The 13,204-nt window shown below is 33.9% G+C and overlaps 2 pseudogenes; one reads left to right on the top strand and one right to left on the bottom strand.

Annotated features, from left to right (window-relative positions):
- Positions 1-2,593: 2,593 nt before the first annotated feature.
- Positions 2,594-2,949, bottom strand: LOC116592344 (annotated as a pseudogene).
- Positions 2,950-12,344: 9,395 nt separating this feature from the next.
- On the top strand, positions 12,345-12,498 carry LOC116594546 (annotated as a pseudogene).
- The last annotated feature ends 706 nt before the right edge of the window (positions 12,499-13,204 follow it).

Below are 13,204 nucleotides of genomic sequence, written 5' to 3'. Positions count from 1 at the left end.
AATTTATGAAATAACTTATTTTTGGTAATTTTAGAATGTTGAGACCTGGATTATTCAGGAAAGCAATATAAAAACTAGGATAGAAACAGCATGTTAAGAAAATATGGCATACCAAATACATCATCATCCTCTCTCCATACACGTCATTTCATTTTACTTTCAATTACAGTAGGAATTTTTCTCTATATCAAAGTATGATTTATCTTAATGCTTTTATAATAAAATAATTTATCCACAGGAGCCATGTAAATAGCAGCTAGTTGGGTTGGATTGCCAAATTATAGAGAAAGGAAAACATCATTAACTATTAGAGAACCTATTATATGTATATCATATGTTATTTAACCTAAAAGTATACATAAACTCATTAGGAAATATAAAAAAAAATACAGTGCAATAAAATCATTATTTTGTATTGTAAAACATTATCCCTTTTTATATTATGTTACTTCCTAGTAAATTATATAATTTGGAGTTTTATGCAAGTTTATTTAATATTTTAATCTCAGTTTTATAACCTTGATCAAATCCTCTATACCATATTCCTAAAATAAAGTTTTAACTTAATCTAGAAACATTCTAAATTGATTACTTAGACTCTTATAAATAATAGATCATTGAAGAAAATATGAGGAAAAAGGAAACAATTTTGAAGGAGAAAAAAGAGAAAGGTAAACCATGAAAAATAATTGTAAAATTTGCCTTATACTAGGATAACAACTGCCCTGATTTTTCTGCTGAAGATTAAAGTTACGAAATACAAAACTATCAAAGAACATCCTTTGCACACTAATCACTTGTAAACTTCATCTCCATTATGTTCACCATTCTCTTTTCCTTAGAAGTTTTTAACTTGGAAAATCTAGATTTCACTACTTATTATCACAGTCATACAGCAGTGTTTACAACAGTAATGACAACAATGTACAACTAGCATATTATAATAATATCACTATTGTGTATTGTGTTTCTCTTGATGCAAAAGGTTTTTTTGTGGGTTTGTTTTGTTTTGTTTTGTTTTTTGAGTAATAGTAATCATCAACTTGAGATGAGGAACCCTGTTTAAACATTTCTATGAAAAAATTCCAAACAGTAATTTCCTGATGATGATGGAAAGCAAAAATACTTGCAAAATGGCAGCAATGACTCTTCTAATATATTTGACAGAATAACAGTAACAGTATAGCGTTTAAAAATAAAAAAGGATATTAGGAGGAAACATTGTCTCAATAATTTTAAAGTCTTTGCTTTCTGGAAAGTAATCTACCTTTCTTTCTCTTCTTTAGGATCAGTATTTTAGGTTCTTTTCCAGCTTGTCTGCCTCACTTTTTTCTATGCCAAATTTCTAATTGTATGGGTCAGTACTCTGTCAATCTCTCTTATTTTAAAAAACATTATGAAATTTTAACTCTTGACCTCCTTAATGGGAGTATTGTCAGTTCAAATTGTGGGTCCTTTGGCACTCAACAGTTTCCATCAGATACCGAGTTTAAAACTACTCTGCCACATTTCAAAACGTAAGTGCCAAAGAAAATACTGAACGAATCCAGTGAAGGATGTGGAGTTTAGATCAATTCTTTACTACAAGAACAAAAGCCCAAGTCTCTATAGTGATGAGTTTTGCTCTTGGAAAAGCCCAAAGTTTAGATAGTTATAACTATTATATATTGCCTTTTTATTGATGCATTTTTTTTAGATTGATAATCATCATCAAATTAGGATGACGACTCCTGCTTGAACTCCTCTATGAAAAAAATTCTGGGAAATTATTTCCTAAGATGAAAGAAGGAAAACAAAAATATTTGCAGGGTCTGATTTGCATTATGCCTTCGGTTAGCAAGATTGACTTTTTCTAGTATGTTTATTATAATAATAGGAAAAAAATACAGCATTAGAAAATAATTTTAGGAAGGAAAGCTCACTAATTTTTGCCACTATTTTATTCATCTTATCTCATACATATTTGAGTCACACTTTCTGTTTTTATTAATCATTTCTTTGTGCTTATATGATTTTTAAAAAGTTGAAATAAATGTAATTATAAAAGAATTTAATGCAGATTTTGTATTGGATTAAATAAGGAGGGCTCCCCCCCCCTTTTTTTTCTTCTTTTAGTGGTAGCACTTTTAGACAGGAGAAAAGTTCTTCAGAGAAAAATAATTTAAAAATTCAGAGAAAAATCTAGCAAGTAGTATTTTCTGATATGTAATACTCTTCTTTAGAGGGTCTCTAAAAAAATTACCATGAGCTATTTTTATCCACTTGGTAGGCAGGTCTATTAGCTCCATTTATAGATAAATAAAAAGAGATTAAACAAAAAAAATTAAGTTACTTGTCTGAGGTCACGTATCTAGTAAAGGATGGCACAGTTTCCTCAGCTGCCTGACCCTGGTGACAATGCTTTCATCCACTACATCTGTGTTGTTTCTTTGTATAGTTGCCAAGTCCAAGCATATTATCAACTCTGAAGAGTTGTTCAAAGCTTTCTGTCAAGAATGATCATATAGACAAATTATGTGTGTGTGTGTGTGTGTGTGTGTGTGTGTGTGTGTAAAACAAGATGTGGCCAGTTTTATTAAAAATTCTGCGTGATTTACTTTTCACCAGTCTGTTCTGGCATGCTTCTTCTGATATCAGAATCACCTGGATCAATGATAGCCAGCGTGCACACTCTGTAGTATTTGCCACAGGCTGTACCCAATTCAATATTATTGCCACTGTAGTGATGGACACCAGTTTTGGTCAAATGGTGTAGTATTCTATTTCAGATTTCCTCAAGGCCGAGCAGTTGTCAGAGAGGATGACTAGCTTCGCTTTGCCATGTCTGATCATTTTCAGAATCTGCTTGTACCCCAGCACACACTTTACACTTTTCATAGCGAGCTGGAGCCTGGAGTTGATCGACTCCAGCGAATTTTTCGTCTTTTCTGCGGCCATCATCTTTCTGCCTTAGGTACAGGACAGCCCCAACCAAGAGCCGCCACCAAAATGGATGGGAGAGAGAATGGAAAGAGCTTATAGACAAATTTTTTAAAACATGTATGCATGTATTTTTTCGATAACATCCAAATACTTCAATATAATATCAGAATATTTCTGTCCTTTAGACAAGGGTAAATAATGATCCAGTTACAGAAAATATAAATAATGGAAAACAGAATAAAGAAGGAATGCTTTATACAGATAAATATTCTAGAATTAGAGAACAGGGTATGATGGTATACACAGTAACAAAAGAAGAAACCAGAGTGAGAAGAAAATTCTCCTTAATATCTCACTGTCTAAATAACAAGTGTACAAAATTTGACTTCTCTCAAGATATATCTTGATATTTTAAGTGTACAAACATGACAGCATCTCTGTTCATTGTTTAATGTGTTTAATAAAAACTCTTAGTTCTAATAGAATTGAGTGAAGTTTTAAAGTTTTCATCTAAATATAGACATTTAATTAATATGAATAGTACAGCATGTAATATGGTATAAAAATAGGGTTAGAATATAGCTCTAATTATTAACATTACAGATCTCCAACAGTTTCCCCTAAGAATGATGATACAGTCTTCCAAGACAAATGTTTTTTAGTTTTATTGCTAAATCAAACATTAGATTTATAATTATTTTATGCAGTTGTCATGGGTTCGATCTCAAAGTTTAAAAGTAGATGAGTATTTTCAATTTCCTTATTATTTATAGTCCTCAGTGAAATCCAGTTCTGAACATCAGAAAAGTTAAATGAAAGACAAATCAGCTAATTGGTATAGGAATCTCTTTTTCAGTTTCAGTGATATGAGAATGCTTTATAGTCTCCCTAGAACGGTGAAAAATGATGTATTCATGCTATGATTAATACATGTAAAAGACCTCAACCTGCCTCACAAGAAGAAAATATATAAATAGCTTTCCTCTGCAAGATATTTTAGACACTATTTTTATGTTAAAACTAATTGAAAGAATAATATATTAAATATATAAAAGATGCAAATTAAACATCTTTTTTTTAGATTAAGATAAATTTATCCTCAACATCTGCCTAACACATTTATTCAGCTGGTTTTTGTTCAGAAGTGGTATTTTTTTTTAAGGATTTTATTTATTTGACAGAGAGGGACAAAGTGAGAGAGAGAACACAAGCAGAGGGAATGGGAGAAGGAGAAGCAGGCTTCCCCTCTAGCAGGGAGCCCGATGTGGGACTTGATCCCAGAACTCCAAGATCATGACCTAGCCAAAGGCAGAAGCTTAACGAGCACCCACGCGCCCCCAGAAGTGGCATTTCCTTATGATGATCAATTTTATATAGGAAGCCACTCTCAAAAACAATTTATTATGTCACTATTCGTATCTTCCTGACTGCATCTCCTAAAACATACATAATTCAGGAAAGCCATCATCTTGGCTTTTCCATTGATTACTGTTATTATATTTTTCCCTCTTTTTTTTTTTTTTTTTAAGGAGACTATCCCTATACCCTCTTCAACTGCAGGCCTTTATGTAAGAAATATGTAGGAGATTTTTGGTTTTGTTTTTCTGTTTTTAGGATAACATAATATATTCAGCTATTCCAATTAGCACATCTTCCTCCACCCCCACTGTGATTTGTTATCTGTGGTCTTTGAATTTTACAGTCAGTTACAACAGAATGTCTACAAAGATTTTCTATAAGGTCATCTAAGTGTCCAGACATCAAACAATATAAATTTCACTCAGAGTGACTATATCTAATGAAAGTGAAATTTATTATCATTTAACTTCATTTTGCTATATAGTTACTAGAAACAAATTCCCTTACACATGAACTTGCTTTAACAGTTGATAAAAAGAAAAATCAAGTCCCCTAAGATACTATAGCTTCAAATCATACTGTTTTATTGCTATTAATCTGTTACTGTTTTATACTGTTTTAATGCTATTATTGCTAATAAATCTGTTTTTAACAAAATAGTGTAGAAAATTTAACAAAAAATCCCATTTTTCAGGTACCTAAAAAAGATGCAGAAGAATGAGTAATAGTTCAGGACTTGGATAAATAAATATGTATATCATTATAAATTTATACCAACAATTGTAAGCGTCTAATCACATCTCATCAATTAAACTACATATATTTTCTAATAAAAATGTTTTCTTTTGTGGATAGGTAACACATAAACTTAGTTGTTAACACATGAAGTACTTTTTCATTACTTATGCAGGAAAAAAAAGCAAAATTTATCAGTCAATAGTCATATGTTCATGCACACATATTTTCATGATGTTCACATATCATGTAACCTTTGTGGCAAGAAAGTTAAGTATCATATTATACTAAGAGCTTCAGTTGAGGACTCATAACTCACATTGCAGTCCATTAGTCTCAGATAAAGCTTACAATAGCAGACATGATTACTTAAACAGTTCAGGAATATATGATGAAGGCATTATTCAGTCATCTACTATAAGTAATCATAAAAGATATGTCACAATTTATGATTATACAGTTAGATCAGCCAATGGGTCCTGAAGCACTAGCAAAATTATTTCCCTTTATTGTATATCCAACTCATCTTATAAGTAGGTTCTCATGAAGACAACAGTCACTGAGATTAAAACAGACCAAGGGAAAAAAATAATATGTATCTGCTGCTTTTCATGTACACTATAATGTAAGGTCAGCAAAAACCAGAGTTTGACTTTCTCTTTTCCCCTATGAAGAAGTAAGATGCCAAAACATCTTAGAACTTGGCTTTGATTCACCTGCAGGTGCGAAGAGTTGAATATGAGTAGTCATGGTGATTGAATAAATAAAAAAGTAATGTGAAAAAAAGTATACCTTTGAGATTTGAAATTTTACCTCAGCCAAAATGTACAGTAATATTTTAAAGACAGATTTTTTTAAAAAATCAGAATTAAGGATACAAAATCTTACATGTGAATTCATTTGATTTTACAAAGTAATAGCTTATATTTTTTGGTAAATAGTCATGCAAAACCTTTTATTTCTTAAAGCATGAGAATTTTTATGTGCTTTAAAATTGCATTTTCTGGAAAGCACTAAAATCCATGAGCTACATTCATTTTCTAAGTAATGACTAAGAAATGATGATAGGTACTCAAATATTTTCTCCAGAATGAGCTTATAGACAGTGATTAAAAATGAAATGACTGATTTCATAGGAAATTATTTTTACAACCATTTAATCAAGTCAGGTTTATAGGAATCTCTGCTTATTACCAAATATAAACACATCTAAACTTAAACCATTCTTTGAGTGTTGTTTCAAGTATGGTCATCCTTTGATTGCCAGAAAATACAGTATCTAGAATACAGATTTTCCTAAACAGTTTACGTTAAAATGTGGCTTTTCTTTGCTATCTAACTTGCTTCTAACTTCTCACTATCACCAGGAAATGTCTCATTAGATGCTAACTTATTTTACTATTGTTTACAATTCGTGATTTAAATCACAAATTTGTGACTCATAAACAGTTAAGAGAATCCTATCTTAAACTGAACAATGTTTTCAAACACAAAAAAGAGTTGTATGTAAGTGTAACTTTGTCATAGAGGTGACATTAGCTTTATAGTTACCCTTTCTATTCAAAAACAGTAAAAAAAAAAAACTTTATATAGAAGATATTATAGACAATAATGATAGTGTCACATAATTATTATTCTTAATTCTTTTGATGTTTTTACCTAAGCTCAAGTCCTTAATGCTGATGTCTACCATCCTTCCTCTTGATAAATCTTCTGTAGGAAGGCTTTTGATTGCTAGGTTCATCATGCTGAAACCTGACTTGTCATTTTTTTTTTTTTTTAAGATTTTATTTATTTAGGGCTCCTGGGTGGCTCAGTGGGTTAAGCCGCTGCCATCGGCTCAGGTTATGATCTCAGGGTCCTGGGATCGAGGCCCGCATCGGGCTCTCTGCTCAGCAGGGAGCCTGCTTCCCTCTCTCTCTCTCTGCCTGCCTCTCCGTCTACTTGTGATTTCTGTCTGTCAAATAAATAAATAAAATCTTAAAAAAAAATTTTTATTTATTTATTTGACAGAGAGAGATCACAAGTAGGCAGAGAGGCAGGCAGAGAGAGAGAGAGGAAGAAGCAGGCTCCCTGCTGAGCAGAGAGCCCAATGCGGGACTCCATCCCAGGACCCTGAGATCATGATCTGAGCCAAAGGCAAGAGCTTTAACCCACTGAACCACCCAGGCACCCTGACTTGTCAGCATGTTTGCCCTAGTCTGTGGAGTAAGAACCTACAAGATCTAGTAGGCATTCCAAAGCCAGATATTTATCTGAAATAAAATGTAAACCTGCTCTCTATCTTTCAATTAAATATATTATTATTATTATTATTAATTATTGCATGTATTTTGTTTCCCAAGTTCTACCCTTTACCTCCCCTTCAAAGCCCTGACTCAGTCCCCAAAATATTGACACTTTGGAGGGGTCCACTCCTTTTTTCAATGACCAAGTTTTAAACCAAGTGAGAATGACACTAGCAACATTGTGCAGGAGGTTTTTTTTTTTTAAGTATTTCCTGATCTTGGCGAGGTCCTCAAAGTTCATTTTTGCTTTTGTTTCCTTTGCCTTTGGAGACATGTCTTGAAAGAAGTTGCTGTGGCTGATGTTGAAGAGGTTACTGCCTATGTTCTCCTCTAGGATTTTGATAGATTCCTGCTTCCTGTTGAGGTCTTTTATCCATTTAGAGTTTATCTTTGTTTATGGTCGAAGAGAATGGTTGACTTTCATTCTTCTATACATAGCTGTCCAATTTTCCCAGATCGTTTATTGGAGAGACTGTCTTTTTTCCACTGGATATTTTTTCCTGCTTTGTCGATTATTATTTGACCATAGAGTTGAGGATCCATATCTGAGCTCTCTACTCTGTTCCACTGGTCTGTGTGTGTGTGTGTGTTTGTGTCAGTATCATGCTGTCTTGGTGATCACAGCTTTGTAGGAAAGCTTGACATCAGGCAACATGATGCCCCCAGTTTTGTTTTTCTTTTTCAACATTTCCTTGGCAATTTGAGGTCTTTTCTGGTTCCATATAAATTTTAGGATTGCTTGTTCCAGCACTTTGAAAAATACCAGTGGAATTTTGATCAGGATGTCATTGAAAGTATATATATTGTTCTAGGCAGTATAGACATTTTAACAATGTTTATTCCTCCAATCCATAAGAATGGAATGCTTTTCCATATTTTTGTGTCCTCTTCAATTTCTTTCATGAGTATTCTATAGTTCCTTCAGTACAGAGCCTTTACGTCTTTGGTTACGTTCATTCCCAGATATCTTATGGTTATTGGTGCTATAGTAATAGCTTATGCACAGCAAAAGAAACGGTCAACAAAACAGAGTCCACCATGGAATGGGAGAAGATATTAGCAAATTACACTACAGACAAAGGGCTGATATCCAAGATCTATAAAGAACTCTCAAACTCAACACACACAAAACAGATAATCATGTCAAAAAATGGGCAGAAGACATGAACAGACACTTCTCTAAAGAAGACATACAAATGGCTAGCAGACACATGAAAAAAATATTCATCATCATTAGCCATCAGGGAGATTCAAATCAAAACCACATTGAGATACCACCTTACATGAGTTAGAATGGCCAAAATCAACAAGATAGTAAACAACAAGTGTTGAAGAAGATGTGGAGAAAGGGGAACCCTCTTACACTATTGGTGGGAATGGAAGTTGGTGCAGCCACTTTGGAAAACAGTGTGGAGATTCCTTAAGAAATTATAAATAGAGCTGCCCTATGACCCTGCAATTGCACTACTGGGTATTTACCCCAAAGATACAGATGTAGTGAAAGAAGTGTCATATGTGTCCCAATGTTCACAGCAGCAATGGCCACAGTCACCAAAATGTGGAAAGAACCAAGATGCCCTTCAAAAGACAACTGGATAAAGAAGATATGGCCCATATATACAAAGGACTACTATGCTTCCCTCAGAAAGGATAAATACCCAACTTTTGTATCAACATGGATGGGACTGGAAGAGATTATGCTGAGTGAAATAAGTCAAGCAGAGACAGTCAATTATCATATGGTCACACTTACTTGTGGAGCATAAGGAATAACATGGAGGGCTTTGGGAGATGGAGAGGAGAAGTGAGTCGGGGGAAATCAGAGAATGAGACGAACCATGAGAGACTGTGGACTCTCTAAGAAAGAGAGGATTTGGGGCGGGGGTTGGGTGAGCCTGGTGGTGCGTAATATGGAGGGCATGTATTGCATCGAGCACTGGGTGTGGTGCATAAATAATGAATCTTGGAACATTGAAGAAAAAATAAAGTAAAATTACAAAAAATTAAAGATAAATTTTTAAAAAAGTATGTCCTATACATTTTAAAACAGTGTTTCTTTTTAGTAATATAAATACTACATGACATGGCATGCAGTGTAATAAAATGGGAATGGAATGAATATTGATGCTAAGAGAATATACCAACAAAAGGAGAAATAGAATATAGGACCTCATGTTTAACAGAGGTGAAGAGAAATAAGAGTTCATTCTAATTTTCAGTAGGATATGTGCTTGCTTCGGCAGCACATATACTAATTTTCAGTAGGATAGATATGGTCAATTCAGTTGAAAACACATTATTTTGAGAGCTTTCTCTATCCTGGTCACTGATTCATGCACTACGTTCATCAAGTGTTTATCCATGATCTACTGTCAAAGTACTGCAACAGATACATTGTAGAAAAATTAAAAGGCACATTTTTTGTCTTGAAGGTTCTTTTAGTCTACTAAAAAAAAAGAGAGAATTAAGGGATTATTGCAATACAGTAAGTACTGCTATATTAGAAAGTGACTATGGAAACATTCAATGATCCTTTGTGTAGATTAAAGGATGAAAAGCCATTTTGGATGAGATTTTGCCAAAGATTAGTCTTTTTTTTTTTCCCCAGAGTTACAAAATTTATCATTTATGCACCACTCCCAGTGCTCCATGCAATACGTGCCCTCCATAATACCCACCACCAGGCTCACCCAACTCCCCATCTCCCTCAGTTTGTTTCTCAGAGTCCACAGTCTCTCATGGTTTGTCTCTCCCTCCAATCTCCCCCAAACATGGTTTGTCTCTCCTCTCCATCTCCCAATGTCCTCCGTGTTATTCCTTATTCTCTACAAGTAAGTGAAACCGTGTAATTGACTCTCTCTACTTGAATTATTTTACTCAGCATAATCTCTTCCAGTCCCTTCCATGTTGATACAGTCTTAAAGAGAGAGTTCCCCCATGTCAAAGAAAAAGAGCTGATTCCTTTTTGTTACTTATTTTTCATATAGTCTACAATAAGAGCTTATTCTGTCAATTTGCTTCCTCATTCCCCCCAGCACCATGTTCTTTTGTTATGAACACATTGAAAGTTTGTTTTTGTGTTGTTACCTTTGTTTACTTGTATATTTTGTTGCTAAGAGTTACTTAAATGTCAGGGTTGGTAAATGGAACCATTTTTTACTGATTGGAAAGTATTAATAGTCTCTTCAACATTAGAGAAATCATTTGTTTAAAAAAATAAATTAAAAACACTTTTCCACTCCATATAGCTTCCAGAATACCTTCATTCAATACAGACTGGGGCTTGTTCACTTTAAATCCTCCTCTTAATCCAACATTATTTCTTTCAGGTTGTTGTAGGCAGAAAACCTGGAGGACAGCTCCAGTTAATGTCCAGTATAGTTGGGGGGGGTGGAGTGAAACTTCATGTAAGCCACAGAATTATAGACTATTGGTATACATTTAGTGTCGTAATTTTAACTATTTTTAAAATATATCCACTTAATTAATTTTTCATATTCATTATAGATTATGTCAAAATATTTGTATTTTATTCCTTTAGTATTTGTGTATATAATTCACGCTTTTTAATATGATTATTGCTATTATTTTTCTTATGGTCTTTTTATTAGTTAAACTTTATATTTAATAGCATTTGTAGTTTATGAAACTATAAATTATGAGTATCTAATTTTAGTATATCTATACTTCCTAGTTTTTCTAATTGGTATAAATAATTTTTACCCCATTGCATTCTTATTATATTTTTCCCACAGTTTACCAGTCTATCTATTTTAAAAGACATTGAAAAAAATGTAAGTTTTAGCAAACTGTCATGGAAATATTTATGCTTTAATCAAGGAAGGGTTTTTATATCCCTAAATGGTTGTTCATGAATTAGCCTTTTCATGCTGTGTAACATCCACCCTTAAAAGTAGAGGACCACAAACTCAAAGATCCCTATCTTGCTGAATTCAATTATAAATCAGTTATTTCAGGCACCTGGGTGGCTCAGTTGGTTAAGTGACTGCCTTCGGCTTAGGTCATGATCCTGGAGTCCCAGGATTAAGTCCTGCATCCAGTGCCCTGCTCAACAGGGAATCTGCTTCTCCCTCTGACTCTCTCCCCTCTCATGCTCTCTCATTCTCTTTCTCATGTAAATAAAATCTTAAAAAAAAAAGAAATCAATTATTTCACAGGCAAAAATGTTTCTCTGTATATCAAATATACTTCAGCAACACTCAGATAAATAGCCAGGATGTTACATCCTAGAAACTCAAACTCATATACCCCTATATGAGGAGACCAATGGGCATGAGTCAAGGAGCAGAGAGGGAGAAGCAGACTCTATACTGAGTGTGAAGCCCCACATAGGGCTCATCCCAGGACTGTGAAATCACAACCTGAGCTGAAACCAAGAGTCAGACGCTCAACTAACTAAGCCACCCAGGTGCCCCAGATGTTCAACCTTAATTTAAAGCAGAACTGCTGGCAATAAAAACCAAAGACTCCTAAAATGTCTATAAAAACACTGTGGAAGTTACAGCAGAGTATCTGTTACCAAACTCAGAATTCTTGTCCTACTCTGAATTCAATCTGTTTTCGTTGTAGTTGTCATTTCTTCACAATTATCAAGAGAATGTTTTTCATCTTTTGTTCTTGATAGTAAGAGCTTAAAGGAAGCGCTTAAATCAACATTTATTCTCATGTCATTTTTACATTTTTATTTGCAAGTGGTGTATAAAATACTTTATTTCTAAACAAGAAGCTAGGGGTACCTGGGTGGCTCTGTCAGTGAAGCGTTAAGCATCTGCCTTCCCAAAGTCCTGAGATCAAGCCCCATGTTGGACTCCTTCTTCAGCAGGGATCCTGCTTCTCCCTATCTCTCTGCTGCCCCTCCTGCTTGTGCTCTCCCTGTCAATTAAAAAAAAAAAAAAAAAAAAAATCTTTAAAAAAAAACAAGAAGCTACCATCACATTTAACGCACAAACAGGACTATCATTAATAAGCCCAACCAAATTAAAGAATTAAGATTCTCTTAAAAAAAAAAAAAGGAAACCTAGCTTTGCGCAGTGGTAGTATGATAGCCAATGAGGTTTATCCGAGGCGAGATTATTGCTAAAAAAGGAAACCTATGCCATTTCTCAGCTATACATGTCTGTTAAAAGGAAAACATTTCCTTTTGACAACGAATTTGAGTAGATATTAAAAGCTTAGAGGGAAATCATTGCAAAGATTCCCTGACTTAACAGAGGAGTAAGATGTTGTAGGATTCAGAAGTAATATCAAAGACTCAATTTATTATGGTAAAAAGACTTACTTGTTGAGTTTTTTTTTTTTTTCTTTCTAGCAAACTAGTAGAAGCACATACCAGGATTTATACTTCTATACAGTTGTTTTTGATCCAGGATTATGTAAGAAAAAAAGAGAGTGGGATATGGTACTTAACCAAAAGAGAACAAACAGTTGATGGGGTCTGGACGTTAAGAAAGTAAGTTTTGACAGAAAACAGTACTGATTAGGGAGAAAATAAGAGTTGATAGAGCACATGGTTGGAGGAATACAGAAAGAGTAGAAAGTAGTAAAAAACAGTGGAATAAGCTTCGAATCAGGGTTTTATTAAAGGAAAAGCCATTTTTCTGGAAGCAGCCTCAGGGTTAGGAGTGAGATAATAGGTAAGCTGTAGGAAATGGATATTCTCAAAGGAAAATATATTGGCAGCGAAGGACAGAGGTAGAGAATTTATCAATCATAGAATGACTAGAGTTTCAAAGGACACAATGGGAAAATTTGAAAGAAGAAGGTTTCAATTTAAGTCACTAGAGAGGAAGCTTATAGCTTTCTGTGTCTGTAGATAATCAATCAAGGTATAGATAATGTTATCAGTTTAGGCATGGAATAAGAAGAATGGAATAACTCTC

Source organism: Mustela erminea, chromosome 6, assembly GCF_009829155.1.
Source record: "Mustela erminea isolate mMusErm1 chromosome 6, mMusErm1.Pri, whole genome shotgun sequence".
NCBI classification, from domain to species: Eukaryota; Metazoa; Chordata; class Mammalia; order Carnivora; family Mustelidae; genus Mustela; species Mustela erminea.
This window is presented reverse-complemented; position numbering and strand designations above follow the sequence as displayed.